The sequence below is a fragment of the Limanda limanda genome, chromosome 15 (assembly GCF_963576545.1).
Source record: "Limanda limanda chromosome 15, fLimLim1.1, whole genome shotgun sequence".
NCBI lineage: Eukaryota > Metazoa > Chordata > Actinopteri > Pleuronectiformes > Pleuronectidae > Limanda > Limanda limanda.
The window spans coordinates 22757297-22766804 of NC_083650.1; the positions used below are offsets into that span (position 1 = coordinate 22757297).

The 9508-nt window shown below is 44.4% G+C and overlaps 1 long non-coding RNA gene across 1 annotated transcript; it reads left to right on the plus strand.

Moving 5' to 3' along the window:
• The first annotated feature begins 1735 nt into the window (after window positions 1-1735).
• On the plus strand, window positions 1736-3538 carry LOC133021128 (uncharacterized). The gene is made up of 4 exons (XR_009682952.1): window positions 1736-1758; window positions 2035-2254; window positions 2328-2422; window positions 3388-3538. It is a non-coding gene; the product is annotated as an uncharacterized LOC133021128 (long non-coding RNA).
• The last annotated feature ends 5970 nt before the right edge of the window (window positions 3539-9508 follow it).

A 9508-nucleotide genomic window follows, 5' to 3' on the forward strand; every position in this document is an offset into this window, starting at 1 on the left:
TATGTCAAAAAATATTTTTGTTACTAAAACTAAAATACTTTACAACTGCCCCTCATTTCACATTTCACAGCCATGTCTGTGAGGAGGGCGCCACCTAGTGGCCAGACATTGGTTTTACATCTCAGTGTAGATCTTCACCTCTTTAATGGAAATGTCTTCAAGCTGAAGAACACGCAGATAAAAGTCATTTATCTTTTGTTTAACATGATGTTGTTACAGTGAAAGTGACGAGTCAGCCATCTTTATTTAAACTCTTTGATCTGAAGTCTCCTAGAGGATCAAAGTTTCTTCTACATGTTTGAAGTGGAGTGAGAGAACAGATCTTCAGTTTCCTGTCATCTGCATCTTCACCACTAGATGTCACTAAATCTGACACATTAGTCCTTGAAAAAAAAAAATGTGTCTTTTGACCTTTGAAAGAAACATGAGGCTTTGACATCATCAGAGCAAGTATGACATTTTAAAACCATCTTTAAGGTCGTTCACCGTAGAACCTGTTGGATCTTCTCCGAGGTTCCACCACCTTGTTTTCTCCAGTGTTGCAGCACCGACAGCAGAAGAGTCGTCTGATGAGGCCGTTGAACTTCTTGTCTCTGACGCCGTAGATGAGCGGACTGAGCAGACGTGGCAGCACATTGGTGAACAGGAAGGTGACGAAGAGGATGGTGGTGCGGTCGTTGGGCCACGTGGTGACTGGAGCGATGTTGATGAAGGGCGAGAGGAATGACAGCGTGCAGATGAACAGCTGGACTCCGTGCAGCAGGATGGTGTTGAGGGTATTTCTGGCCGAGGCCCGGTAAGATCCAGAAACTGTCCGGGTGGCGCAGAGGACTTTGAGTAAGGTGATGATCAACGTCAGGAAGACGAAGGAAAACATAAGAACCTGACGGAGAGAAAATCACTTTAATCTGTAACGTGTGAAGTAATTTCTCTGTTGTGACCTTGTGTGTGATGGAGTTTGTAAAATGTTCTGAAGGAGATTTCCACACTAATGTTGAACTCAAGTATCAACCCAACGTGACGTCACAGGTTGGTTGTGAAGGGGGTGGAGCCTGACTGAGAGCTCGATGGAACATCCCCCTGAATCCATTGGACGGTGCCAGATGTCAATCATAAAGTGGTGTCACACCTGGTGTTAACATCCGTCTGCTGATCGCACAGCACATGAAGTAACTGAGTGTTGGTTTGATTCCAGAGTTTATGAGGCTCATTTAAACATCATGATAAATCACATTGTTCGGCTCAGTCCTAGGAGAAGTTCACAGTCAGGACTCAGTGTGAAAGTGAAGATCTGGATCCATGATCCCACACCGTCCATTATTAACTAAAGACATGATCCTCAGTTTGTTATCTACACTACCTACTTCTATTGCTGCTAGTCTTGTATCAATACTGTTCATATTCCATATCTATTTCTTACTGTACATATCTTATTTATTTACATATTCCAATTTACAAAAGCAAATACTCTGCACTTTTACTGCTTTTTTTGCACTTCTGGATCGATGCTAAACTGCATTTCGTTGTCTCTGTACTTGTTCTCTGTGCAATGACAATAAAGTTGAATCTAATCTAATCTTAAATCTGTGTTTGTTATCTACATCATAACATCACAATAAAACATGAACTGTGAACCAGTTCATCTTCATGGGTATGAACTGGACTCTGAACTGGGTGGTTTCCAGAGTGAACTGGTTCAACAGGGAGCGGTCAGACTCCATTTCCACCTGGACGAGCAGAAGGAAGGAAAGTGAGCAGGTGAGTGTGAACACAACTTTCTGAAAGTTTTCCTGTCTCACTCTCACACCTGCTGTTAACATCCGTCTGCTGATCACATGACTCTAAGTTTGTCAGTTCACACCTGGTGACAGACGTCATGTGATTGGATCCCAGAGACAGATGTGAACAGCAGGTCTGGAACAAAGAGCCTTCAAAGGACGAATTAACAGAGTTAACTCACAGTTTCACTTTTTATCTTCATCTGTTCATCAAGTGTTTAATAACAGAACGTGTTTTCACAATCATACGTTACAGCAGTGGTCACCAACCAGTGGAGAGTCTTCACTGTGGATCCCAGTAAAGCTCTGAGCCAGATACACACACACACAGACACACACACACACACACAGACACACACTCACACACAGAGTCATGTGATTTCCAGTAACTGCCGAGCGGAGGAGGAGTCTCCAGTGAAAGTGAAAGTGTTCAGACTTGTTCTAACTACGAGGAGCAGACGTGAAGTCTGAGGCTGGTGAGTGTTCAACAACATTTATATTATTCATTGTGTTTATAACAGAACGTGTTTTCACAATCATACGTTACAGCAGTGGTCACCAACCAGTGGAGTCTTCACTGTGGATCCCAGTAAAGCTCTGGACTAACTGGCTGAGGTGTGAGGAGCAACGACCTGCAGAGCCGGGTACACACACACACACACACACACACACACACACACACACACACACACACACACACACACACACACACACACACACACACATATATAACTTTATACAAAGCGATAGAACTGAGTGGAGATACAGAGTGCTGCTTCAAACTGCTGACTGATGTGCTCTCAGTGTTACTGTCTATAAAGTTCTGTAATTCATTTCCACCCTTTATGACGTGAACATGATACTAGATGTTGAGTTTCCTTCTCTTAGTGGCCGGGGGTTGAAGGACACATGAACTTTTACAAGCTTGTATTAATTAACTTTAATGTAGTAGATTGGTCTGAGTGTAGATTAGGAAATGCTCAAGTTGCAAAAACTTTTTTATTGAACGTTTGTTTGTGGCTATGCAGGTTTATTGGTGGATTTACAAATGACATAAACTATATATCATGAAAGGGAACTTTATTACTGTACTTGTACAATAGTACACCTCCACACCCTTATTGGCTGGTACCCTAAAAGATATGTTCATATTATTAATTTAATAACGTTCTCAATGAAATGGTTGAAACTGGCTGAATAAATCGAGTTTGACTGAAATTTGAATCCAAAAATAATGGAGGCTTCCTGAGGTCACCTGTCAGAAAGACAACGTAAAGTCTGAGAGCGTGAAAGAGAGAGAGAGAGAGAGAGAGAGAGAGAGCGTGAGAGAGTCTATTGTCCTCCACCTAAAGTTTTTTACTTTTAAGGTAACTACAGCCTTCCTGAGGTTTCTGATGACATCACTGTATTTCCTTGTATATAAGTATTCCTGTGCACTCAAATAAATACCAGTACTACAAACTATGAAGCCCTGCATCTATTTCACAATAAAAACATTTAAAAATAAATGAATTGATTCAGTCGACAGAAACGCTGCAGTGTTTTTATTTTGAAATGGGTCGGCTACAGGAAGTGTTGCAAATATTTGTGTTTGTGACGTTTTCAACAGATAAACAATGAAACTGGTGTGAAAGATCATTTCACTGTGTTCTGCTGTAAACTGAGCGCAGAACCAGAAGGAAATAGACCAGACCTTGAATATCTAGAAGAGCAGCGCGGCCTGAACCACAACTGAGCCGCAGCCGGCCCGGTGCAACATGGACGAGGACACTTCAGACCAAGTTGGACCCTCACACACGAAGTAAGAGACCTGCTACAAACATGTGAAGCTCCAAACTGAATCCTCAGAGAATGAACCAGTGAATGATGTGTTCTGAATATAACCATGTTTGTGTTTGCAGAGGTCAGGACCACAGACTGAGAGCAGAGTCCCCAGGGTCCAGCTGTCTATCTCTGAAGAGTGACTGGTCCATGAGAGCTCCTCCACTCTTCAGTAAAGAACCTGGACCCTCACACACAAAGTAAGAGACCTGCTACAAACATGTGAAGCTCCAAACTGAATCCTCAGAGAATGAACGAGTGAATGACGTGTTATGAATAAAACATGTTTGTCTTTGCAGAGGTCAGGACCAGAGACTGAGAGCAGAGTCTCCAGGGTCCAGCTGTCTGTCTCTGAAGAGTAACCAGTCCATGGGAGAAACTCCAAACTTCAGTAAAGAACCTGGACCCTCACACACAAAGTAAGAGACCTGCTACAAACATGTGAAGCTCCAAACTGAATCTTCAGAGAAGGAACCAGTGAATGATGTGTTCTGAATAAAAACATGTTTGTGTTTGCAGAGGTCAGGACCACAGACTGAGAGCAGAGTCTGCAGGGTCCAGCTGTCTGTCTCTGAAGAGTAACATGTCCAAAGATTATCCTATAAACTTCAGTAAAGAACCTGGACCCTCACACACAAAGTAAGAGACCTGCTACAAACATGTGAACCTCCAAACTGAATCCTCAGAGAATGAACCAGTGAATGATGTGTTCTGAATAAAAACATGTTTGTGTTTGCAGAGGTCAGGACCACAGACTGAGAGCAGAGTCTCCAGGGTCCAGCTGTCTGTCTCTGAAGAGTGACTGGTCCAAGGATGCTCCTTACCACTTCAGTAAAGAACCTGGACCCTCACACACAGAGTAAGAGACTGTTTCTACTGTGACCTGCTCTGAAGAGGATCTAGTTTCCTCTAGTGTGGCCCCTGCATTAGGACACAGCTTCATTGAAAGTGCCCCCCCCCCCCCCCCCAGATCTTGTTAACAGACCACAACCTTCCATAAATTTTACTGGTAATCTGTTGTTTTTTATAATCCCACTAACGAACCAACCAACACACAAACATACTGGGTGAAAACAAAACCTCCTTGACAGAAGTAATGACAACCTGTGACTGTGACATGTGAGTTATCAGGACATGTCTTCACAGGGAGAGGAAGAGGAGTCATGTTTCTGAGGAGGAGCAGTCGTCCTGCTGTGCTTCGTGTCAGGACGTCCTGAAGGATCCAGTCTCCACCAGCTGTGGACACTGGTTCTGCAGACAGTGCATCACCTCATACTGGGACCAGTCTGGTTCTTCAGGAGACTCCTCCTGTCCGCAGTGTGGACAAAGATCCAGAACAGGAGCTGGAGCTCAGACAGCCGGTCAGAGCAGCACTGTACATGTGTCTGCTGATGTCTTCACTTCGGACAACAGCACATGTGGTTTTATTTTGTTCCTTCATACAGCATCAACATTTAACATCGTTAGAAAAGCACAAAGTTAAAAAGCTTTTATTTTTCTGTAGTTTTTTCTGTCTCTGATTAAAACAATCAGCAGATTCTCAGATTCTCTGTCTCTAACATTGTTTCTTGTCTTTCAGCAGATCGTGGTCTGCAGGAGGTTTTAGATGAACATAAGCTCAGTCTGAGGAGGAGATGTGAACATGTGACTGAAGGAAGTGATGAAACAGAAAGTAGAACCCTCCTCAACAGGATCTACACTGAGCTCTACATCACAGAGGGACAGAGTGAAGAGGTTAATACTCAACATGAGGTGTGGCAGCTTGAGACGGCTTCCAAGATGAAGATCCTCCAGGACACTCCCATCAAGTGCCACGACATCTTTAAAGCCTCCACTGACCAGCAGAGCAGCATCAGAGTCGTCCTGACCAACGGCGTCGCTGGCGTTGGAAAAACCTTCTCGGTGCAGAAGTTCACTCTGGACTGGGCAGAGGGTTTAGAGAACCAGGATGTGGGTCTGCTGACTGTGCTTTCGTTCAGGGAGCTGAACCTGGTGAAGGACCAGCAGCACAGTCTCCTCACGCTGCTCCGTGTTTTCCATCCAGCGTTACAGAAGCTCACGGCAGAGACGCTCGCTGTCTGTAAACCTTTGTTCATCTTTGACGGCCTGGATGAAAGCAGACCTTCTCTGGACTTCAACCACAGGGAGCTTGTGTCTGAGGTCACACAGAGGTCATCAGTCAACGTGCTGCTGACAAACCTCATCCGGGGGAATCTGCTTCCCTCGGCTCTCGTCTGGATAACCTCCAGACCTGCGGCGGCCAATCAGATCCCTCCTGCATGTGTTGACAGGGTCACAGAAGTACGAGGCTTCATTGACGCCCAGAAGGAAGAGTACTTCAGGAGGAGATTTAGTGATGAAGAGCTGTGCAGCAGAATCATCTCACACATCAAGACGTCCAGGAGCCTCCACATCATGTGTCAAATCCCAGTCTTCTGCTGGATCAGTGCTACAGTTCTGGAGCACATGTTGACCACAGAGCAGAGAGGAGAGCTGCCCAAGACCCTGACTGACCTGTACTCACACTTCCTGCTGGTTCAGACAAAGAGGAAGAACAACAAGTACGGTGAGGGACATGAGACGACTCCACAGCAGCTGACGGAGGTTGACAGGGACGTTCTCCTGAAGCTGGGGAGGCTGGCGCTTAAACATCTGGAGGAAGGAAACATCATGTTCTACCAAGAAGACCTGGAGCGGTGTGGTCTTAATGTCACAGAGGCCTCGGTGTACTCAGGAGTTTGTACTGAGATCTTCAGAAGAGAGTGTGTGATCTTCCAGAAATCAGTCTACTGCTTTGTTCATCTGAGCGTTCAGGAGTTTCTGGCTGCAGTCTACATGTTCCACTGTTACACCGAGAGGAACACAGAAGAACTCAACCTCTTCTTGGGAACATATGGGGTCATAGAATATCTCAAGAACTTCTTTAGAACATATATGAACCCACAGAGTACCTTGTCCCTGGATGACCTCCTGAAGAGAACCATGGAGAAATCCCTCACCAGTACAAATGGTCATCTGGACCTGTTTGTTCGCTTCCTTCACGGCCTCAGTCTGGAGTCCAACCAGAGAGTCTTAGGAGGCCTGCTGGGTCGGACAGGGAGCAATCCAGAGATCATCCAGAGAGTCATCAACAACCTGAAGGAGATGAAGAGTGATGACATTTCTCCTGACAGAAGCATCAACATCTTCCACTGTCTGACTGAGATGAACGACCACTCAGTTCATCAGCAGATGAAACAGTTCCTGACGTCAGAGAACAAATCAAAGGAGAAACTCTCTTTGATCCACTGCTCAGCTCTGGCCTACATGCTGCAGATGTCAGAGGAGGTTCTGGATGAGTTGGACCTGAAGAAGTTCAACACATCAAACCAGGGTCGACTGAGAGTGATCCCAGCTGTGAGGAACTGCAGGAAGGCTCTGTGAGTCCAGACATGATCAATAACATGTTCAATCAGTGGAGATGAGTCGTTCTTCAGATACACTCTGTGTGTGTGTGTGTGTGTGTGTGTGTGTGTGTGTGTGTGTGTGTGTGTGTGTGTGTGTGTGTGTGTGTGTGTGTGTGTGTGTGTAATTATTATTATGTATACATATGAGAACAACTAGATCAGATGTGGAGAGTGAAATCCAATGTGATCATTGTGATGGAGTTTGAGGATTCAGACATACGCCCATGTGGGGTGCAAGGGAGATTATTGTATATACTGTATATCTATATATATGAGCAAACAGCTAGCACAGAGTGAGGAGACGATCACTGATGAGAAACAATGACTTCACAATAATATGAGGTCACTGTAACCTTTGACCTTTGACCACTGAAATCTAATCAGTTTATCTTGGGTCTAAATTTGAAGAAATCCCCTAAAGACAGACTTGAGACATCATGTTCAAAAGATTATAAACATGTTATGTGACCTTTGACCTTTGCGCACCTGAATCTAATGAGTTCCTCTGTTAGTCTGAATGAACGCTTGGGCCAAATCTGAAAGGATTCTCTTGAGGAGTTTTTAACAAAAAGGGGATTTACCAGGGTGAGGGTCAAATTATCACGTTTTGTATGAATGTTGTGTTTTCTGATTTAATTCTCACAGATTTGATATTTCTTTAATTACAGACTCCGTAGTTGTGGACTCTCAGAGACTCACTGTGAAGTCATGGCCTCAGCTCTGAAGGCAGACCCCTCACATCTGAGAGAACTGGATCTGAGTGACAACAAGCTGCAGGAATCAGCAGTGAAGCTGCTGTGTTCTGGACTGGAGAGTCCAAACTGTCGACTGGAGACTCTGAGGTCCTTAAATCCTTCTTCACTTTTCAGACTTTCTTTCTTATTGGGTTATTATTTATTTAAATTGTCTCAGTTCTGCTCTGCTCACTGTCCCTCAGTCATCTGTCCCTCACCCAGCCTGTCAGTCACGTCCACCTCATCAACTCCATTCACCTGCACTCACCTGCTCCTGATCACTGAGAAAGTCTCAGTAAATAACATGTGGACTGAGGCCGAGCACTCGTCCTCCTCCGGTTTTCAAAATAAGACACATTCTCATTGAAACATGTTGGACAGTTGATAAGTATAGAAACAAACAGGAAGTGACTGTCACCCCTACTTTAAACAGTGTTTTATAACACAAACCTGCTCAGTGACCAACACACAGAGAAGAAGCTGATGAATGAAACAATGGTCCAACATGTCTGATCTGATATTTATCTTCAGGTCACAGACTGGACTGAGGTCAGCAGCATGTTGAGAGTCTGTGTTGACATGATGATGATCCACAACAACAGGAGGACACTTTCTAATATTCATATTTCTTTATCCAGGTTGTATCAGTGCAGTCTGTCAGAGATCAGCTGTTCTTCTCTGGCTTCAGCTCTGAGGTCAAACCCCTCTCATCTGAGAGAACTGGATCTGAGTGAGAACAACCTGCCGGACTCAGCAGTGAAGGAGCTGTGTGGTTTTCTACAGAGTCCAACCTGTCGACTGGAGAATCTGAGGTCAGACATCATGTTTTAATGTTAAAGGTTCAGTCTAAAGTATTTAATTCTAAAGTCTGTAAATATAAAGTATGTAAATATACAGTATTTAAATATAAAGTATTTAAATATAAAGTAGGTAAATATAAATGTCTCATTCTAAAACAAAGAAAAGAACAACTGGTACAATTCAGATGAAACTAGGGAAAACATCTCAAGGATTCTTTTCTCTTCAGTTTCTAATAATGGATCCTTTCACCTGAATCTTCCACACTGGAGCTTTAAGGTCAAAGGTCAGAACATGTGTTCCTAACAGTGAACACTGTTACTGAGCTGAGAGATGTTTGTAGAATGAGCGCTGAGGACCGAGTCAGGCTCAATGTGACTGAAGTTTTACTGACAGAAACAATCCAATGCTGGACAATGTGTACATGTAATGTTTCTGTGGAAGCGAACCAGGACTTGTCCCGGAGGTCCTGTGGACTGACCACATGACAGCGTGCTGCGTTGGTGTTCTGGGACTGGGCTCAGGGTCCAGAGTCCAAGTGGATTATATTTGATTCCTTTTATTTTAAGGACCAAGTTCTTCAGCCCTGTTTCTTCCACTTTGGGTTCATTTCCAACATGAAACCCTTCCTCTGGTTTCAGGACTTACATGGGGTCGTCCATGCCTTTATCTTTTCACCACTAGATCTCTGTCCCGCCCTGTACACACGTGTTCCTCAGGCTCCCTGCACCACTTTCAACTGGTCAAACTGCTGCTCAGATCATCGCCACTTCAAGAAAACATGATCATAGAACTGCTCGCTCTTTCAGACATCAACTGTGGAACATGTTCTGACAAGTGGGTCGGACATTTTCTGGATCTGAAGCAGCAGCAGGAGATTGTCCGGGTCCGACTCGTTCACAGCAACAGGAACATGTGGGAACATTCAGAC